The sequence below is a fragment of the Dipodomys merriami genome, unplaced genomic scaffold, assembly GCF_024711535.1.
Source record: "Dipodomys merriami isolate MVZ:Mamm:240054 unplaced genomic scaffold, mDipMer1.0.p SCAF_9, whole genome shotgun sequence".
NCBI classification, from domain to species: domain Eukaryota; kingdom Metazoa; phylum Chordata; class Mammalia; order Rodentia; family Heteromyidae; genus Dipodomys; species Dipodomys merriami.
Genome location: NW_027206512.1, coordinates 28,282,975 through 28,305,788, shown reverse-complemented (window position 1 = coordinate 28,305,788; position 22,814 = coordinate 28,282,975). Strand labels below are relative to the sequence as shown.

General features: G+C 35.9%; 1 protein-coding gene across 12 annotated transcripts in view; it reads right to left on the bottom strand.

The window, feature by feature from the left end:
• The window catches only part of Epha5 (EPH receptor A5), a 308,672-nt gene that overhangs the window by 118,472 nt on the left and 167,386 nt on the right, over positions 1-22,814 (bottom strand). The gene's annotated exons all lie outside the window — the stretch shown is intronic.

Sequence of the window (22,814 nt, the reverse complement as noted above, 5' to 3'; positions counted from 1 at the left end):
ATGCATGTAACTAAAGAAAGCTGTGAAGAATTTGAACAAATGAAATAGTAGTAAATTAAATTGTTCTGTTAGCTTACTGCAGCCAAATATATAAACATTTTCTTTCTTGATTTCTAGCAGCACATCTTACAATGTCAGATTATTTTTCTTTAGAAGGTTAAGAAAGTAAGGCCATAAATAATTATAATATATTAAAAACCAGGGCAAAAACAAGGATGGTGACATGTAAGATTTCTTTCAATTATGTGGCTGATTTTCAGGGCTTCATGGGACAAAGCACTATTTCTAATCCTCATTCTTAGGAAAACAGATGTAAATCTCACACACAACTGAAAATCCCTTACCCTCTGAAGAGTATCAATGTCAGCATCCTGTTAGAAAATGTTAATTGTTCATTCTGTGTTTGAATACCTGTCCTTTTGTCAATATGCATTGTCTAAAAAGTGTGGTCATGAAAATGAGCAAATAGATGTTATCATGTCTATCACTACTAAGATTTTTTTAAAATGCAAATTTACCATTTTAAAATAAATACTTTTTTCTAAAATAGAAATATTTCCTTTCATAAATATAGCACATCAACTGGCAAGCATATATGTATAATAACAAAGCCTCCTTAATTTCAATTTATTGTTGACAGAAAAGGATAAGCTGAAAGGTGAATAACTCATGGGATAATGTAAATGTTCATTTTCAAATGTCATTCACTGCTTTATTAGAGAAAATAAGAGTAATTATAAATGGCACATCTTTGTTCATATACTTTATGTAAGATAATACCCAAAGAAGGGATATATCACTATTGAAATAATACTATGTTTACATTTTATTCATACTACAGTGCTAAAGTAAAATTTTGCTTAAGTCATAATTTAAGTACCAGTGTCCAGTTTAGGTAATACTGTCAGTCACTATAAGCTTGAAGATTGAATCAATTATGTATTATTTCTCTCACTAGTAAAGGAAAATTTGCAAAACGAAGATCCAAAAGCTGTCACTAAAATAAATTTTATTTCTTTGAAAACATTAAGCAACTTCAAAAAGCAAACACAGTTTTCCTCAAGTTAGATGATTGTTCTCATTGAGAGGATGTTGGCATTTTGCTACAAACTACCAAAATAACTAGGTTGTCTTGACTGTATTACAATAATTTATTAAGTGTAATGCCAATGATTAATAAACTAAAGCTTGAGAAATTAAAATGCTCCCAGTTGCCAAGTAATTTTGGTGCATTGTCTTTCTCATTTCATTTGTGATTATTCTTCATGCAACCATAGGTCATTATCATCCAGTAAAGATTAATTTTTGCTGGCATTGATGCTTTCCCAAGCAATCCATGACCACTTAAATGCACATTAGAAACAGTTTTACAATGTTTTATTGTCTGTTTTTAATAAATTTACCTTTGTAGCATAGCAAAGTGGACCTTTGAGAATTCCTCCACAGACATGGATATGTGATAAAGGAGGAAAGAGAGCAACAGAAAGAACCAAAGGCAGAGGGGGTGAGAGTGGAGAACTACAAAGCTGTAGAAATTATCAACCTTCAAGTGGGGTTCTATCTGAATCATTACTTCAAGAAAAAGAAACAGAAGAGAAACAACAAACATGAACAAACAAGTAAACTTTGTTACAGACTTATTTAATAAATAAAAATGTTTAACTTGCACATCGTATGACTCGGGTTTGAGCTGAAAGGTAAAGTACTTGCACGCATAACAACAACAAAAAAAACAAACCAGATTCAGTTCCTGGCACTGAAGCACATTTTATTTAAATATTACTTCCAGTACACAGAATTATAATACTAACTTGGATAATACAGACACCACTGAACCTATTTGTTTATAAATTCTATTAAATCACACAAGTGCTAGAAACTTCTACGTCCTTAGATTCCAGAAGACATCAGAAATGTAAATGTGGGCACAAATAGTTGTTGCTCTTTTCTCAGAGTTATGTTAGACTGATGATCAAACTTTAGAGCTGAGAAAACTTTTTCAAAGGAAAAATCAAAGTTCAGTAGAGGTAGGATAAACATGTAAGAAAATAAGATACATGTGAATGAAATTGTGTATGCAGTATTTTGTAGCCATTCTGAATATAAAGGCTATAGCATAAAACCTCAGTTCCCAATCCTATTCCCTCATTTAATAGATCTGAGACATTGGGGAGATTAATGTTTAAACTTCAGCTTTTTCACCCTAAAAATGAAACTACCGAAATGTCATAAAGATATTTCTAGGCACACCTAAGGAAATAGAAAATAAAATTCTTTAAAGGTAATTTGCCAACAATCAGAGCTGACACGTGGAGATAGAATAGTTTCCAATGCTGGTGTTGCAATATGTAGAAGGAAGAAGAAAAGGAAAGTAGGGTGAGTCTTCAGTAATATTTTAAAGTCAATGTACAAACATGAATTTGGAAGTTTTCTAAAAAATTCTAATCCATCATTTAAACTTCAGTAAATAAAATTATGCGTGAATTGTGGCCTTATTCATTGGAGTAGAATTTCATCTTTTTAACTGGTTTTTATAAGGCAAGCAGAAATAGGAGCAAGCACAGAACTCAAGCCTCATTTCACCCCAAAATCAATGGATATTGATATTGTGATAAAATCACAAGGTTTTGTTGGAAAGCCCTAGCCAGAACATCAGTCTGTCTGCAGAAGCACCAATGGAAGACCAATACAGAGACATTATAACATATAATTGAACAAGGCACTTGTCTCTAGTTTCTCTTAAGAAATTTTAATCCTTGATTGAGTTCATATTGGTATGAGTACTAAGATGAAAAAGCTAACAAATTTTGTGCTTTTCCCAATATAGTGTGAAGAAAATGTGCCTAATTTATGACATAAATTGTTTTTTCCCTTTTAGTTATTGGTTGTAGGCTGGTTTCTTTATATTATTGCTTTGGACGCTTTATCAAAAGTATAATAATGGTTATATAAAATTCAGTGTTTTAAAATATTATTGAAGATGTAATCCCTATTGCAGACATATCTGGGCTTTCACACTTCCAAGTTTGAGCCTTTTGTGTGAAATTAGTGGTTCTATTCATTAAGTTTTGCATTGAAATTTTTTTCTTGATTTCACTTGGCTTTACCAATGGATCTGTTTATGTAATACCACTACAAAATCTGATCTCATAGGATTTTTCCCCCCAAGGGATTCACGCTATTTGTAATATTGTGGAAAGTTTTCTACTGGTTACAATAGTGGCATTTCTTAATACCTTGTCAGATACCTGACATTTCATTATTCGTAAATATTATCTCATTTAGTTGATAGCTATTCTATCACACAGATACCACTACTTTTTCCATTTTGCATTACAGAATATGAGATGCTGTTATGTTCTGTAGTCGTCAGAAAAGCCTGAAACCAGATGAAAGTCAGATCTTGATCAATATATTATGTATCATAGGCAAGAGGGAACAATTTCTTCTCCATAAATTTCATTTTGAAGACAATAAATTTATATTAGGGTTTTTTTTCTAGAGAGTTTGGGAAAGACTTAAAAATGTATTCTACTCATTTTATTGTGTTTTTTGACTTTTGTTTTGTAGAAATAGAGCTTTGTATGTACTCAGTAAAATTATTTTATTATGGCTTTCAGCTGAGTCCAGAAAATTATTATCATACTCAAATACTCAGTTTTCAGATGATAAGTAGATACAAAATAGTGCAATGGATATGGACATTTAAAGCTGCACATGAAACAGCAAAATGATGATGTTTTTGATGACATTGATGATGATGGTTAAGTGGATCAAAATATTTTGCTTATTTTGAAAAAAAAATGTTGAACAAAATGAAATGTTCAACTTTTAGGTTAAAATAAAAGCACATGCATTTAAATTCAGCATGCATGGACTGGGAAGGTGGCTCAGTGGTAGAGTGCTTGCCTTGCATGCATGAGGCCCTGGGTTAGATTCCTCAGCACCACATAAGCAGAAAAAGGCCGGAAGTGGTGCTATGGCTCAAGTGGTAGAGCTTTAGCCTTGAGCTGAAGAGCTGAGGGACAGCGCCCAGGCCCAGAGTTCAGGCCCCACGACCGACAAAAAAAAAAAATCAGCATTCATTTTAAAATACCACTAGTAAAGCAAGAAAAAATATAAAAGAGTCACGTGAAATTGTAAAATAATATGTTAAATTGGTATATAAGAGAACACACAAACTAGTTAAGACATTGTTTGGTTCAAAGATGCAAATGTCATGAATTAAGCCCAGAAAACCTTTGGTTAAATCTAAAAAGGAGCTGGGCTCTGGTGGCTCATTCCCATAATCCTAGCTAATCAAGAGGCAGAGATCTGAGGATTGTGGTTCAAAGCCATCCTGGATAAGAAAGTGGTGCTGTGGCTCAAGTGACTTTGAGCTGAAGAACTCAGGGACAGTGCTCACCTCAAATTGAAGCCCCAAGACTGCCAAAAAAAAAAAAAAAAAGGAAAGAAAGAAAGAAAAAGAAAATAATAAAAAAGTAAAGAAATAACAAATGAGAGGAGGGGAGAGAAAAGAAGTAGCCAGGAGGGAAGGAGAGAGTTGGAGAGGAAATGAATGGAGAAGATTGAAAGGACAGACAGATTTCAATTACTTGCCTAACTAGATACTACAACATAATACAAATAACACTGAAAATTATCTATAGAAAGTTCAGTGGATCCTTCATATGGTATATATACACAATGGAATGCTATGTCTCCATCAGAAAGAATGACATTGCCCCATTTGTTAGGAAATGGAAAGACTTGGAAAAATTACATTCAGTGAAGTAAGCCAGGCCCAAAGAAACATAGGTCCCATGTTTTCCCTTATTTGCCATAACTAGCATGTGTCTGAGACAAGCAGAAACGGTCAGATAAGTTGATATTAGGAGAAATGAACCCCAAGATAAGGACTCAAATGGTTTTTCTTTCTTACTGTTGTTTCTAACACATTTATAAGATGATTTCTTTGTTGCTTTGTATGTCCCTCTCCCACGGTGTAACCCCTGTTTTCACTGTATTTGATGTTGTTATAATTAGTGGAGGGGAAGGAAAAAACAAATTGATTAAATAGGGATACTGGTGGACCCATTACAACAATGAGATGTACAAGATGTTATGTCTAAAAATGAACTTTACAACTTTGGTGGGGGGCGGGGGCGGGAAGGGCGGAAGGGAAGGGATGGGAACAGGAAATAAAGAGGGGGGTAACAATGCTTTATAAGAAATGTACCAATTACCTTGCTCATGTAATTTTAACCCCTCTGTATGGTATTTTCAATAAATAAATAAACAAATAAATAAATAAATAAAATATATTTTTCCCTTTAAAAATAAGAAAAAAAGACAGTTCCCTGGAAATCTTAACAAAATATGCAATAAAATATTCCAAATTTATTGTGATATATTATTTTTTGAACAGCAATTTTTGAATTTATAGAATCTAAGTAATGAAGGTAATCTCTCAAATCAAGGAATCATATTTGCTGTTAGCATAAAGATGAGTGACACAGAATATACCAAATACACTCACTTATGTCGGATATTAAATTTTAAGTAGACAAATTAAGGGACCAATTAGTTTTAGTATTTTTTTTCTTTTTGCCAATGAAGATGGATGTAAAAACCTGAAGATTTTGCTGGTGACAGTACTGCTGATTTTTTTTAGTAATTCTAAGTTTGAAACTCAGTAATAGCAATGCCAGTAGTGCCAACCCCAACTGCCAGAAAACCAAGGGGTCTGCTACAGACATAGTAATAGTGCTTAATATCTTCCAGCCAGATATATGGTAGAGTTTGGTGAATTAGTCCTGGAAATTTATTCTGCAATTCTAATATGTGCATTTCAATTATTCCATGAGTCTCATTTGATCTATTAGTAACATCTGCTTTTCTTTATTTCAACTAGCCAGAGAAGATTTAGTTTTCAGTTAAAGCAAAACACCCCAAACAAACAGAACAACAATAAAAAAACATAAAAAAAAGTAAGGCTCCAGAATATATCAGAAGCTTAGAAGAATGTGAATCTCGTACAAGAAGCTAAGGACCAGACTGGGTATACTTTAGTGTAGCAACAACTGCTTCAGGACTAGATTATGTCAATCAGACATTGTCCTGCATAGAGAGGCAGACATCTCTACACTTGTCCTCATCTCGAATATAATATGCAAAGAAAGTATCCAGTTAAACCTGTCTTAGTATGATAAAGACAAAAGATTCAGGAAATAAAAGAAGTGTTGACTCCATAAGCCAACATATATTTTATTTTAAAAAATGATCTAATATCGCAAATCTCTTGAGTAAAGAGGATGATCTGATTATGAACTAAGCTCCAAGTGTTTTCCAGAGCATCATAAACAAAGGCAATTAAATTGTTAGCAATTTAAAAAGGAAGACTAATAAAGAAAAATGTGAATTATGAAGCATTGGAATGTTCAGATTATTAAGTGACTCTAATAATCTCACTGTCTAAAACTTATTGAGAGCATTTTACTGGACTATCCAAGTTATCCAAACCTGACAAAAGAATATGTCCCATCATTTCTTCTACACTATGCCCATAGATGATAAGCTAATAATCAATTATAACAATCTAATTCTAATTCTTAATAGCAATTTTCTTTGTGCTCAAACTTATTATTTCAAAAACTTAAGGATCAAACATCCCTGTTGAGATCTAATTATGAGTAAATGATGAGGAATATGAGACTCATATTATTCTATAGCTTAAATTAGAAAAAAATAATGGAAAAAGCATAGACTTTTGCATTCCTGACATAGAAGTAAAAGATAATTTCCTTTGATCACATATAAGTAATTGGAGATTCTGTACTATTTCTTAGAGATGACACATGTACTAAATATTGCTTGATTTTCTTCCCCAAAACCTGCAATGCAAGATGACCCATCTTAAGTTCAAACAGTGAGAATTCCTTCCTTCTATATAGAAGGAATGCAATGGCCTACTGAAATACTACTGTTAAGGTGGAGTTTTGTTCCAATCCACTGATTACAGCTTCAGAAAGGACACAGACACATTGCCTTCATCACAATGAACTAAAATGATGACAGTGCAATTTAAAAAAAATCTCTGTAATTTCTAGCCCTGTACTTGAGAAGAATTGGATGCTGCAGTGAAATGACTTCTTGATTACTTTCAGAATTCAGAGGTGGCAGAAGCCAAGTGGTAGAATTATCAATGGAACGAAAAGTAAATGTATATTTAATCATAAGCAGAAAGATGCAAAAGTAGAAGAAAAACTCTCTGGACCTTACACAGTGAAATAAAGCATCAGAACTGTATCACAACACCAGTGTCTGAGAAATAGAGAAGTATGGTTATGTAGCTAGCCATGAATTCTCAGTAATTGCCATACATGAGTTAATTTACTCCATAATCCCTTACATGAAGATAAAAGCAGTGCATTACATTATTAGAAGGGTTCTACGGTAGACTAGTGTTCATTTCCTCTGTCTTCCATCTACCTTTTGAGAGCATTTTGCTGGACTATCCATGTACTACTGAGACAAAGAAATATTTCTTTCTGTTACAGAGAAAATCTTTCAAAATATACATGAGAGATCTGATAAAAGTAACTTAAATGAAATGGCCATATCCATGTAAAGCTATAGCAATGATCAAACAAAAGATCCTTGAAAACCTCCCTATAACTAAAAGAATAAACACACAGCTCTGGAGAATTATTGAAATTAGTCCATCCATTCAAATGATGAGAGGAGAAATAAAGGGTAAGGACTAGGTAGACAAGTAGAGATTTAAATTTTCTCTTTCATCTGTAGAGATGACATGTTAAACGTATCAAACACCATAGTTTTAACCAGCTATTATTTACAAATACAGCCCATTTTGCTTTTCAACTGCAGAGAATCCATATTGGCCTTGGTATCTAGTAATAGAACAATGATCTAACAAATGTCAATTGCTTTCTATTTAACAGTCTCAATGATAATGGACTATCAGAAATAGTTTGCTGTTCCTTTGGATGTAAAATTGTGTTTTCAGCTCTTGTTGCAATGTTGCCTTGAATTTTCAGCCCTACAGCCTAATGTATTTTACCCAGACTCTGATCATCTGAGTATTCTATGAGACATCATGCTCATCAACTAAAAGAATGACATCGAACTGAAAGAAACATGTTGAACTAGGACTAAAATTTGCTCCAGACACATTGGAAAGAGACAAAATATTAGAACAGTCAGATTACAGTCAGATATTAGTACTCTTCATGATATGAAAATGTTTATTAAGAGTTTGCTCTAATTTGGGGCTGGGATGGTGGCTCAGTGGTAGAGCGTTTGCCTTGCATGTATGAGGCCCTGGGTTCGATTCCTCAACACCACATGAGCAAAAAAGAAAAAAAGCAGAAGTGGTGCTGTGGCTCAAGTGGTAGAGCACTAGCCTTGAGCTGAAGAGCTGAGGGACACCTCTCTCTCTGTTCTATTCTATCTCTCTCTCTCGATGCTCTTTTCTAGCTCTCTGCTCTCTCGCTGTTCTTTTCTTGCTCTCTCTGTTCTTTTCTAGCTCTCCCTGCTCTCTCTGCTCTCTCTCTGCACTCTCTCTCTTCTTTTTCTCTCCCCTCTCCCCTCTCCCCTCTCTCTGCTGCTCTTTCCTCTCTCTTTCCTCTCTTTCCCAGCCACATGGAGTGCCAACCTTGCCTGGTCCCAGCAGGTCTACAGAATAAACCTACCCCTTACCACACAAAAAGATAAAGAAATAATAGAACAAAAAAAAGAGCTGAGGGACAGCACCCAGGCCCAGAGTTCAGGCCCCATGACCGGACACTCCCCCCCCCCCCCCCCGCCAAAAAAAAAAAAAAAAAGAGTTTGCTCTGATTTGCTACTGAAAGAGTCCAAAATTCCAAGTAAGTCTAAATCCAAAATATAATTATAATCCTCAACCTACTCACAGTAGTTATTAGTAGTTTAGTTTTGTTGTAAGAGCTTATTTTCTGTTATAAAATACACATGCGTATATGTTAAATGAGCTTTACACTTCCGTTTAAGTATGTCTTATGAAAAATATTTTAAACAGGAATAAAAATATGGTTATAGAAGAATATTATAAATGATTACATTTAGTAAGAAAGATTTTCTAGTATCAAGGTTTGTATTCAGAGGTGAGTAGGTTTCTTAGAAGACTGATACTCTAACATTTGAGCTATGCCTCCAACCCTGACTTTTATTACTTTGTAGATGAGATCTCACTAGCTGGTTTAAAACCTTAATCCCCAGGATGTCAGGGTTTTGAGCAGTTAGGATTAAGGCATGAGACCACTGGTGCCCAGCTAGTGAAACTTATTATTTTACATAGTTAACCATTTTTTTTTGGTCAGTCTTGGGGCTTGAATTCAGGGCCCAGGCACTGTTCCTGAACTTCTTTTGCTCAAAGTTGGCAGTCTACCATTTCAGCCACAGCACCACTTCCTGCTTTTTCTGTTTATGTGGAACTGAGGAATCAAACCCAAGGTATCATGCATGCTAGGCAAGTAAGTACTCTACCACCAAACCACACTGCAAGCCCCATAGTCAATCTTTTTGAAGCAATTAATATCAATAGGATTTTCACAGTGCATATGCGTCTCTATTTGTGCATGTATCTATCTGAAGATATGTATTTTAGATTCGTTAAAGGAATCAAATAGAACAGAATATTTTGAGTAAATCTAAATTTACTTCTGGAAATAGACAACTGATTTAAAAAACTGAGAATATATAAAATAGATATAGACGATAGAAAACATATGGCCTTCTACTAAGTTATTTTTCTATTCTAAGCTTAAGTGTTTAAAAAATGCACCGTGTGCATGTTAAATTATCATTATTATTATTATTATTATTATTATTATTATTATTATTATTTGGCGGTCGTGGGTCTTGAACTCTGGGTTTGGGCGCTGTCCATGAGCTCTTCAGCTCAAGGTTAGTGCTCTACCACTTGAGCCACAGCACCACTTCCAGTTTTCTGGTTGTTAATTGGAGATAAGAGTCTCCTGGGCTGGCTTTAAATCGTGATCCTCTGATCTCAGCCACCTGAGTAGCTAGGATTACAGGTGTGAGCCTTAGTGCCTGGCTTCACTTTTCTTATTACTTTTCAATTTGACCATTATTCAAGAGTTCAATTTACAATTTATATATTGGCATTTTTAAAATAATTTCTCCTTCATTTTTCTGTTTCTTTTTTCAGTTATTTTTCATTTTCTATGTTTTTCTTTTCCAAATAAAATAATCACAAAAATCTTTAAATTTGTTCCTATTAGTCTCAGTACTAAAACTGCAATTTATAAGGACCCTAAGTTTCAACTAATGTTACTTGCTTAAAACTTTATAGTTTGCCTGAACCATATTACATGCAAAATATTATCATTTGAAATTAGATTGTATTCCTGAAGAGCAAGATGCTAAACTCCACCATGATATAATTGCTGAGACAATGTTTTAAATACCGTGTAAATATCCATACATTAATCATTTAATCACTAGCTTTTTATAGATTATTAAAAAAGATTAGGTAATAATTAATCTAAATACAAATTTGTCTTCCTGTACAATGAGATGTACAAGACATTATGTTGAAAAACAAACTTTATAATTTAGTTGGAGGGGGCGGTGGGAGGGGAGGGAGTGTAGTTGTGGAGGTAGGAGGAAAGGGAGGGTAGGGGATAAACAAAGGAGGAGGTAACAATGCTTGATAGGAAATGTACTCATTACCTTGCTCATGTAAACTGTAACCTCTCTGTACAGTATTTTTACAATAAAATACATACTAAAAATGTTTCATCCCAGACTGATAACCACATTTTCATCTTGTTTTTTTCTTTTAGCATCTTTTTGCTTCATTTATGCTTTACTATCACACACACACACACACACACACACACACACACACACACACACATACACAACACAATACAAGAACATAAGTAAAGGCCAATTAAAAATTTGAAATAAAGGAAGATGGAGGAGGAGAAGCTGGAATCTGAACAAGCTCTCGCATAGAAAGCAGTTTTAGAGTTCCAGTGAACAGTCCTAAGCCAGAGAATCACACCAAGTGTGCCATCACAGGACAGAGAGTTAGTCAAGAGAGGGGAAGCCAAGGAAACACATCAGCTGCCGCTGCGGCGGCAGGGTCCCAGTGGCGACCACCACCGCGGGGTCATACCTGAGACACAGAGAGTCCGGGACGAAGGAGCCGGACACAGCGGATGAGCGGATTCTACTCAACACCAACAAGAACCGACAAGGAGCGAACATCTTCATCCTGCTGTTTGCAGACCAGAGACGACCCAGGATCCAAGACTCGGCATGAGTACAAGCCCGACGTCCTCACTCCTTCTCAGGGAGCAGAGGAGGGAAGGCCACCCCTCCCCCCCCAGCACCGGTGATCTCCATCTTGGATACCGACAAAGCTCGGAGGAGCTGCTAGCTCCAGCTCAGGCCTTGGAATAAAACGAGTCATTTAGCAGGTCACAAGAACTTAACGGCGAAGTGACCTGCCAGACTCAGCTCCATCCAGGGAAAAGTCACCCAGCTCAGGCGCCAGCCATTGGAGTGCCTTGCCTCACTGGGTAACCAGAGCCAGAGGCTGCCCCTCCCTCTAGCAGCCACCACAATCAATTGAAAAACAGAAACCCTGAGAATGGCTCCAGGCTGGGCACCGTGAGCTTTATCACAAAATAGCCCCAGGGAAAAGATACTGTTTGTTGAAAGGCCTCAACTCTACCCAGAACCTAGCCTCATCACCACATCCCCCTCTTTTGTGATTCTCAAAGCAGATCACCCTCCCAGAAAACTAACCTAGGAGGGGGATCTCAAAATCTTGGGTAAAGCAGAGCATTTTTCTGCCTCTTCCAACAAACCGACTTAAGAAACCAATCAAGCCACAGGACCTCAAGCTGACCAGAGACTCCAACAAGAGACTGGTTACAGACAAAAGGGAGATACAGGATTCTTCCGACCCCTCCCCCCCCAAAAAAAAATCAAAAGACTTTTTTTTTCTCTTTTTTCTTTTTTCTTTTTTTCTTTCTATTTTCTTCTTCTTCTTTTCTTTTTTTTGTTTGTTTTTTGTTTTTTGTTACCATATATATATAAATTTTTTTCCCTTCTAAAACTTTTATTAATCTTTAATTTTTGCCTCTTCTGAAAAAATAATTGTTTTCCAGTAACTTTTTTTTTCTCATCTTATAATTTTTATTTTAGGAATATGTGAATGAGTGTTTTCCTTTCTTTTCTTGTCTTCTTTCTCTTTTTCTTTCTTTCTTAATTATCTTTTTGTTTTTTGTCTAGCTCTATTGAACTTCTGACCTTTTCTTCTCCCTTTCCCATCCTTAAAGTCTTTCACATCTCCTCTATGTCCCTCCCCTTCTCTCAACATATTCACATTCCTCTATAAATACATTAATTTTTACGTTTCTATTTTTTTTCTGGTCTCTTTTCATTCCCCTTTCAGTCTCTTCTTTTTCTCTCTCTCTCTACTTGCATCCTACCCAACCCATTTTCTGCACTGTGATTAGGACATAGTTAACTCTCCCTGTGCCTCCCCACACCAATCTATTCCTACTTTTTACCCACATCTCTCCCTAATCCTAATAATTTCTGGTTTTCCAAATTCTTTTCTGCGGTTCGAAGTCCTTTAACATATAATTGTTTGATGTTGAATAGATGTATCTGTTGAACTAGATTGTATCTGTAGACTATTGACTGTACAAACGCAAACTTTGGTTGATGGTTGCCTTAAGATAGTGTTCTAGCACAAAACTGGTGCAATCTTCATCTCAAATGCGCAGAGTAAGCCGGAAAAACACAAGAAAAATGGCAAATTCGGGTATCTCAATTCCCAATCTTGATAATCAGGGATTAGAACAGATAAAGAATAATCCAGAGGAGAGTTCCCAAATAGCTCTACAAACACTACTAGCAAACATGATAAATGAGAAGTTTGACAATGTACAAAGGACTCTGTATGAGCGTGATAGGGAGAGAGAGGAGGCATCCCAGAAGTTTATACAGGAATATCATAAGCGTGAGGAAGCTACTCAAAAACTGATACAGGATTTGCGTGAACAACTTGAGAATACTCAAAGAGAAAGGGAGGAATGGCTTGAGCAGGCAGAGAACACTCAAAGAGAACTGCAGGAATCCCAGGAGCGGGAAGAAAGAGAACTGCAGGAATCCCACAGAAGGGAGGAAGTTAATCAAAGAGTAATTCAGGAATTGAGAGACCAGGTAGAGAATACACAAAGATCACTAAAGGCATTCATGGAATCCATTAACAAAGAGCTGAAGGAAGTCAGGGAGACCACAAAGGGAATGCTGAATGGAACCCAACAGAAGGAATGGGAGTCCAAAGAAACCATAACCAATCAACTAAGTGATTTGAGAACAAACACTGAACACCAAATTAAGGAAGTAAAGAAATTCATACAAGACCTAAAACAGAGCTTCAACAAAGAACTTGAAGCCATCAAAGCTGACCAATTAGAAGGAAAAGAGATAAAAAACAAAGTAGAGAGTCTTGACAGCAGGTTAGACCATGCAGAAGATCGAATCTCAGGGATTGAAGACAGCCTAGATATTATAGAGAAAGAACATACAACCATCCAAGACAAGTCCAAGAAATATGATAGGTCTATCCAACACCTGGAAGACACCATCAGAAGGCCCAATCTAAGGATAATGGGTGTAGAGGAGCACCTAGAAACAGAAGTTAATGGTCTAGGAAATTTGTTTAACAGGATCCTAGCAGAGAACTTCCCAAACATACAAAAAGATAGGCCTATTCAGATACAAGAAGCTTTTAGAACCCCAAATAGACCAGACCAGAATAGGACATCCCACCATCACATTATAATCCACACAGGATCAACCCAGACCAAGGAAAAGATCCATAAAGCTGTCAAGGAGAAAAGGTTAATCACCTATAAAGGGAAACCAATTAGAATTACCTCAGATTTCTCAGCAGAGACAATCAAAGCAAGAAGAGCCTGGAATGACGTATGCCATGCCCTACAAACAAACAACTATCAACCAAGAATACTGTACCCAGCTAAACTCTCCTTCATAACTGAAGGCCAAATAAAAACCTTCGATAGCAAAGAAAAATTGAAACAATACATCTCCACCAAACCAGCCCTACAAAAGATTCTTTTTTTTTTTTTATTGTATTTTATTTTATTTGAGAACATACTGTACAGGGGGGCTACAATTACATGGGCAGGATAATGCATACATTTCTTACCAAGCATTGCAGCCTCCTCCTTTGTTTACCCTTCCCTTCCCCGCCTCCCCCCTCCCCCCACCCAATTTTACCCCCCTCCCCCCACCCAATTATACCCCCCTCCCCCCCCCACACCGACATTGTAAAGCTGGTTTTGACATGACATTTTGTACTTCTCATTGTTGCAACAGGTCCACCTGAATCCTTAAACGACTTGTTTGTCCCCATCTCCTCCACATGTTATACTGACATCAAATATAGTGAAAGCGGGGGTTACACTGTGGGGGAGGGACATACAAAGCAACAAAGAAATAATCTTATAAATGCGTTAGAAACACATGCATTAAAGAAACGAAAACATTAAAATACATATTTAAGGGTTCATTTTCCTAACATCACATTATCTGAACTTTTCCGTTTGACTCATACCTATACTAGATATTGCAAATAAGGGAAACCATGGGACCTATGCTTCTTTGGGCCTGGCTTACTTCACTTAATATATTATTCATCACATCAACAGGAGCAAGAATAAGAACCACATGGTTATCTCAATAGATGCAGAAAAAGCATTTGACAAGATCCAACACCCCTTTATGATGAAGGTTCTGGAAAAATTAGGAATCCATGGAACATTCCTCAATACAATAAAGGCTGTATATGACAAACCTACAGCCAGCATTATACTCAATGGTGAAAAACTAAAGGCATTTCCTCTTAACTCAGGAACAAGACAAGGATGCCCACTCTCTCCACTTCTCTTCAATCTAGTATTAGAATGCCTAGCTACAGCAATAAGACAAGATGCAGACATAAAGGGGATCCAAATAGGGAAAGAAGAAATAAAACTCTCCCTCTTTGCAGATGACATGATCTTGTATTTAAAGAATCCCATAGACTCCACTCCCAAATTACTCAAGCTGATTCAAAACTTTGGCAAAGTAGCAGGTTATAAAATTAACCCCCCAAAATCAATGGCTTTTCTGTATGCCAACAATGAGAAAAGTGTGGCTGAAATTAGGAAAGCAACTCCATTTGTAATAGCCCCACAAAAAATAAAATACCCAGGAATTAACTTCACCAAAGAAGTGAAGGACCTCTATGATGAAAACTTTAAAATCTTGAAAAAGGAAATCAACACAGAACTTAAAAAATGGCAAAACCTCCCATGCTCATGGATTGGCAAGATTAACATCGTGAAAATGGCAATACTTCCCAAAGCTCTCTACAAATTCAACGCGATACCTATCAAAATTCCACCCTCATTCTTCAAGGAAATAGAGGAGGCAATCCAAAAATTCATATGGAACAATAAAAGACCCCGAATAGCAAAAACGCTCCTCAACGGAAAGAACACTGCTGGAGGAATATCAATACCAAATTTCAAACTCTACTATAAAGCCATAGTAATCAAAACAGCTTGGTATTGGCATAAGAACAGACCTCAGGACCAATGGAATAGAATTGAAAACCCAGAAATGAACTGCACCCAAACTGAGAATCCAAGAACCTTAGGAAGAACCCAGTTTTCGCAGCCCCCAAGAAGGTGGATAACACGGCAGGAACTCCCCAATACCTCTCAGTCCCATCTCTTAACGTTAACGGACTGAACTCTCCAATTAAGTGACATAGACTGTCTAGTTGGATTAAAAAACAAGACCCTTCTATCTGCTGCCTGCAGGAGTCACATCTTGTCCGTAAAAACAAACACATTTTCAATGTTAAAGGCTGGAACAAAATCTACCAAGCAAACGGCCCTCATAAACAGGCGGGAGTTGCAATCCTAATATCAGATAAAATAGACTTCAAATTAAAATTTGTGACAAGAGATAAAGAAGGTCGCTACATACTAATTAAAGGATCTCTCTTTCAGGAGGATATTACAATTCTAAATTTCTATTCGCCAAACAATGGAGCACCCAAATTTATCAAAGAAACACTACTTTCCCTCAAATCCCATATAGATCCAAAGACATTAATTGTTGGGGATTTTAACACACCACTCTCCCCACTAGATAGATCAACTCGGCCAACACTCAACAGAGAAACCGCAGATCTAAACAGCTGCATAGATCAACTAGACTTAACAGACATCTACCGAACATTTCACCCAGCAGCATCAGAATACACATTCTTCTCAGCAGCACATGGAACGTTTCCTAAAATAGACCACATTTTAGGCCACAAAGCAAACTTGTCTAAATTCAGAAACATTGAAGTTATACCTTGCAGTCTCTCTGACCACAAGGGAATAAAATTAGAACTCAACACCAAAAGCCACCAAAGAAAGTCCGGTATCACATGGAGGCTGAACAACACACTGCTGAATCATGAGTGGGTCATGGAAGAGATTAGAAAGGAAATTCGAATGTTCATGCTATTAAACAAAAATGCACACACAAATTACCAGCTCCTCTGGGACACAGCAAAGGCAGTACTCAGAGGCAAGTTTATAGCTCTGAGCTCCTACATCAACAAATTGGAGAGATCGGAAACTAACAATTTAATGACACATCTAAACCTCCTTGAAAAAGAGCAGCAAGATAAACCCCAATCCAGTAGACGGAAAGAAATAATCAAAATTAAATCAGAATTAAATGAATTAGAATCCATAAAAACTATAGAAAGAATCAACAAAACAAAGAGTTGGTTCTTCGAAAAACTTAACAAAATTGACAGACCCTTAGCAAACCTTATCAGAAAAAGGAGAGAACACACCCAAATTAATAAACTCAGAGATGAGAATGGAAACATCACCACGGAAACAACCAAGATTCAGAACATTATAAGGGAATACTTCTCAAAACTTTATGCTAATAAGTTTGAGAACTTGACAGAAATGGACCTTTTCCTAGCAAATATTGACATGCCAAAACTAAACCAAGATGAGTTAAACCAGATTAACAGGCCCATATCAAGCATTGAAATAGAAACAGCAATAAGAGACCTCCCAGCTAAGAAAAGTCCAGGACCAGATGGTTTTACAGCGGAATTTTACAAGGCCTTCAAAGCAGAGCTCACACCAATACTCCTCCAACTCTTCAATGAAATTGAAAGAGAAAGCTCACTACCGAACACATTCTATGAAGCCATCATAACCCTCATCCCAAAACCAGGCAGGGACTCATCAAAGAAAGAGAACCATTTCTTTGATGAACATTAATGCAAAACTTCTCAACAAAATTTTGGCCAATCGACTTCAACAATTCATCCAAAAAATCATACACCATGATCAAACAGGATTCATTTCAGGGATGCAAAGCTGGTTCAATGTACGCAAATCAATTAATATTATTCATCACATCAACAGGAGCAAGAATAAGAACCACATGGTTATCTCAATAGATGCAGAAAAAGCATTTGACAAGATCCAACACCCCTTTATGATGAAGGTTTTGGAAAAATTAGGAATCCATGGAACATTCCTCAATACAATAAAGGCTGTATATGACAAACCTACAGCCAGCATTATACTCAATGGTGAAAAACTAAAGGCATTTCCTCTTAACTCAGGAACAAGACAAGGATGCCCACTCTCTCCACTTCTCTTCAATCTAGTATTAGAATGCCTAGCTACAGCAATAAGACAAGATGCAGACATAAAGGGGATCCAAATAGGGAAAGAAGAAATAAAACTCTCCCTCTTCGCAGATGACATGATCTTGTATTTAAAGAATCCCATAGACTCCACTCCCAAATTACTCAAGCTGATTCAAAACTTTGGCAAAGTAGCAGGTTATAAAATTAACCCCCCAAAATCAATGGCTTTTCTGTATGCCAACAATGAGAAAAGTGTGGCTGAAATTAGGAAAGCAACTCCATTTGTAATAGCCCCACAAAAAATAAAATACCCAGGAATTAACTTCACCAAAGAAGTGAAGGACCTCTATGATGAAAACTTTAAAATCTTGAAAAAGGAAATCAACACAGAACTTAAAAAATGGCAAAACCTCCCATGCTCATGGATTGGCAAGATTAACATCGTGAAAATGGCAATACTTCCCAAAGCTCTCTACAAATTCAACGCGATACCTATCAAAATTCCACCCTCATTCTTCAAGGAAATAGAGGAGGCAATCCAAAAATTCATATGGAACAATAAAAGACCCCGAATAGCAAAAACGCTCCTCAACGGAAAGAATACTGCTGGAGGAATATCAATACCAAATTCCAAACTCTACTATAAAGCCATAGTAATCAAAACAGCTTGGTATTGGCATAAAAACAGACCTCAGGACCAATGGAATAGAATTGAAAACCCAGAAATGAACCTACAGACCTGTAGCCATCTAATCTTTGATAAGGAAGCTAAAACAATAGAACGGAAGAAAGACAGCCTCTTCAGTAAATGGTGCTGGCAAAATTGGTTAACTACATGTAGAAAACTAAAGCTAGATCCTTATATATCACCCTACACCAGAATCAACTCCAAATGGATCAAAGACCTTGAACTCAAAGCAGACACTCTGAAAACTTTACAGGATGGAATAGGAGAAACCCTAGGTCTCCTTGGCTCAGGCCGAAATTTTCTGAATAGAGACCCGGAAGCACAACAAATCAAAGAAAGGTTGGACAAATGGGATTGCATAAGGTTGCAGAGCTTCTGCAGGGCAAATGACATAGCTAGCAAGATCAATAGAAAGCCCACCGATTGGGAGAAGATCTTTACTAGCCATACAACAGACAAGGGTCTCATATCTAAAATATACTTGGAACTCAAAAACTTAAACCACCCAACAACAAATCCTCAAAGAAACAACTGCCCAATAAATAAGTGGGCGAAAGACTTAAAGAGAAGCTTCTCTGAAGAAGAAAGAAGGATGGCCAATAGACACATGAAGAAATGTTCAACATCCCTAGCCATAAAAGAATTGCAAATCAAAACAACACTGAGATATCACCTCACTCCAGTTAGAACAGCAAAAATCAAGAACTCTAACAACAACAGATGCTGGAGGGGATGTGGACAGAAAGGAACCTTACTTCATTGTTGGTGGGAATGTAAACTTGTTCAACCACTTTGGAAAGCAGTATGGAGGTTCCTCAAAAGACTTCACATAGATCTCCCCTATGATCCAGCAATCCCACTTTTGGGCATTTACCCAAATGTTTACAGACAAGACCACACTAAAGCTACCAGCACAACTATGTTTATTGCAGCATTATTTACCATAGCTAATATATGGAACCAACCCAGATGCCCCTCAGTAGATGAATGGATCAAGAAAATGTGGTATATATACACAATGGAATTCTATGCCTCCATCAGAAAGAATGACATTTCCCCATTTGTTAGGAAATGGAAAGGTTTGGAAAAAATTATATTAAGTGAAGTAAGCCAGGCCCAAAGAAGCATAGGTCCCATGGTTTCCCTTATTTGCAATATCTAGTATAGGTATGAGTCAAGCGGAAAAGGTCAGATAATGTGATGTTAGGAAAATGAACCCTTAAATATGTATTTTAATGTTTTCATTTCTTTAATGCATGTGTTTCTAACTCATTTATAAGATTATTTCTTTGTTGTTTTGTATGTCCCTCCCCCACAGTGTAATCCCCGCTTTCACTATAATTGATGTCAGTATAACATGTGGAGGAGATGGGGACAAACAAGTCATTTAAGGATTCAGGTGGACCTGTTGCAACAATGAGAAGTACAAAATGTCATGTCAAAACCAGCTTTACAATGTCGGTGTGGGGGGGGAGGGGGGTATAAGTGGGTGGGGGGTGGAGGGAGGTTGGGAAGGGAGGTGAAGGGTAAACAAAGGAGGAGGCTGCAATGCTTGGTAAGAAATGTATGCATTATCCTGCCCATGTAATTGTAGCCCCTCTGTACAGTATGTTCTCAAATAAAATAAAATAAAATTTAAAAAATTTTTGAAATAAATTATTAAAGAAAGGAAACACATCTTTTTGGGACACAATCTTTGCTTTAAGGCACTAAAACATAAACTGAAAATATGATAAAACAATTTTTATTTAAAAACCACATATACTATATATATTTTATTTCACTTTATGTTTAAAATGCAGATATTTGAAAGTACTGTGATACATTGTTTGTACTCAACCATGATGACATTAAATTTATGAATTTGTAGGTGTTATTTGAGGACAACAATTTTTTTATGGAAATGGAGATTTATTTGATCTGGAATGTCAATACTGAAAAAATATCTTATTTTGCTATTTTGGATAGGATTACAAGGATTTTACAGAATATATCATGACAACTTGGGATAAAAGCAACTGAAAGTCAACGTGATTTTCTCTGATTCCAAATGTTTGTTCTATATTTTAATTCTACCTTTACTAGCTGGAGGAGAACAAATTTTCATTGGCATTTAAGATATTGAAGGTCCAAGTAAAACATGTTAATGTTTGAAGAGTCTAGAAAGTTGAAGACCATTCAAGTATGTACTTATTTATTGAAAACATGAATAAAAAACAGTATAATCTTCTACATTTAGCCCATCCAGGAAATGTCTTTCTATCTATCTAACCTAATCAGTTTTCCCCAGAGAAACACAATGCTTAGTGACCAATGTTTTCAATATGACAATTAAAACGCATAGTAGAACCAATAAAGACTGAATGATATTGGATAAGAAGCCTGAAACCACACATGTAAAAACAGTATTTCTCATAAATCGGATGAGAATTCTCATTCAATGAATATGCAATTTTAATCTGAATATAAAGGTGTGCTAACATTGAGTCCAACAGTTTCTTTTAGTTTATACTGCAAGAAAAAAAAAGTTTCTTTTCTACTCCCATGGAGCTCATTGGCATTTCCATTAAATTAGGAGTACATGAGGAAATAAATATATAGGATGATGGTATATAAATGTATTCATTGTTTTCTCTGGTAGAAAAAGTCTGTAGACATACAGATATGAGCAGAGAAAGTATTCAGAATAAGTCTAGAACATTGCTTGGTTATTTTATTCATTTGACCAACTCCTAATTGTTTCCTTTCATTTTATCAGTCAGAAACAACAATTTGGAGCAAAATTTCATGTATTTGCCTATTTTAAAGACATAATCACTTAACAGACTTTCTTCCAAGTCTTTCCCTTATTTGCAATAACTAATATATGTATAGGACAAGCAGAAAAGGTCAAAAGCTATGTACATATGACCATATAAAATGATATTAAGCAAAATGAACCCCAATATAGGGATGTAAGTGGTTTTTATCTTTATTGCTGTTGTTTTTAATATATTTATAATGTATTATATGATTTTTTTGGTTTCTTTTGTATGTTCTTCACCCATGGTATCCCTCTTTTTACTGTATTTGATTCTAGTGCCCTTCATCTGTATATACATTTTTCTAATTTGGGGAAGGGAAAGGAAATAACAATATGCTGAAATAAGGATACAGGTTGACACATTGTAACAAAGAAATGTACAAGACTATATTGAAAAAGAACTTTACAGCTGTGGGATGGAGTTGGGGAGGTGTGGGGGAGGCGGGGAAGGGATGGTAGGGGAAAAACAAAGGAGGAAGTAATAATGCTTTATAGAAAATGTACTCATTACCTTACTCATGTAACTGTAACCCCTCTGTACTGTTTTTTGTTTTATGTATATATATATACATATATATATATTTAAAGACATAATCACATGGTTTACTTGATATATGATTGTTGGCCTTCATGACTTTTAGCCTTTAGCATTCCTTCATCAACCCCAGAATTCAAATCTTATATAAACAAGTCCAAACACATCTTTCACTGTGAGTACTGGTGGCAAGGATGTGCTCAGTGACCAAAGCCCAACAAAATATCAATGGAGTAACCAGTTTAAGTTTATTGTACCCTTGATCCAAGGATTGCAACCAGGTAATGTGGTAAATCATTCCCTCAAGCTTCTTTGTTGTTGAATAAAAATATATTATAATGTGCATGTTAGGTTTGGAGTAAGTCTTGCCTTCTACTTTTTTGAATGATCAAAAAGCAGTCATGGCTTATCTTTGATATTTATTTTACTAGAAAAGAAATCTGTAATTTGGATTTGCCTAAAAAGGAAGTACTTGTGGAAAAACAAGGGAAAATACTCTATGAAACAGGATTATATTCCTATGCTCTAAAAATCCTTTCTGAGTAATTCCAAGATCTCCACATGGAACATGGGTATGTTTCCATGTGGCTGAAGAGTATTTCATGATCATTCCACTTTTGTTAAAATAGTGATTGTAATTTTTGATGGATTTAACAAGGAAAATTTCATTTTATACATTTTATTGTAATAAAAATCATCAAAATAAGAAAAGGCTATTATAATTTGCAAAGAAAATTCAGCTGAGGTGGTAAACAAATAAGCAAATTAAGCCAGCCTATAAACATGAATCTCATGCTAAATAAATGAAGCTAAACAATGAAACTTGAAAGAAATTAAACAAATTTACAGGTTTCAGATGAATTGTGTGAAATTATGACATCTTTTTTTTGCTACAGGTAGATGAATTGTATTTAGGAAAGTTTTATTTTATTTTATTGATTTTCATTTATTTTCTTATTTACTTAACTTTTGCTGGTATTGGGGGTTTGAACTCATGCCTGGGCACTGCCCTTGACTTGTTCTCAAGGCT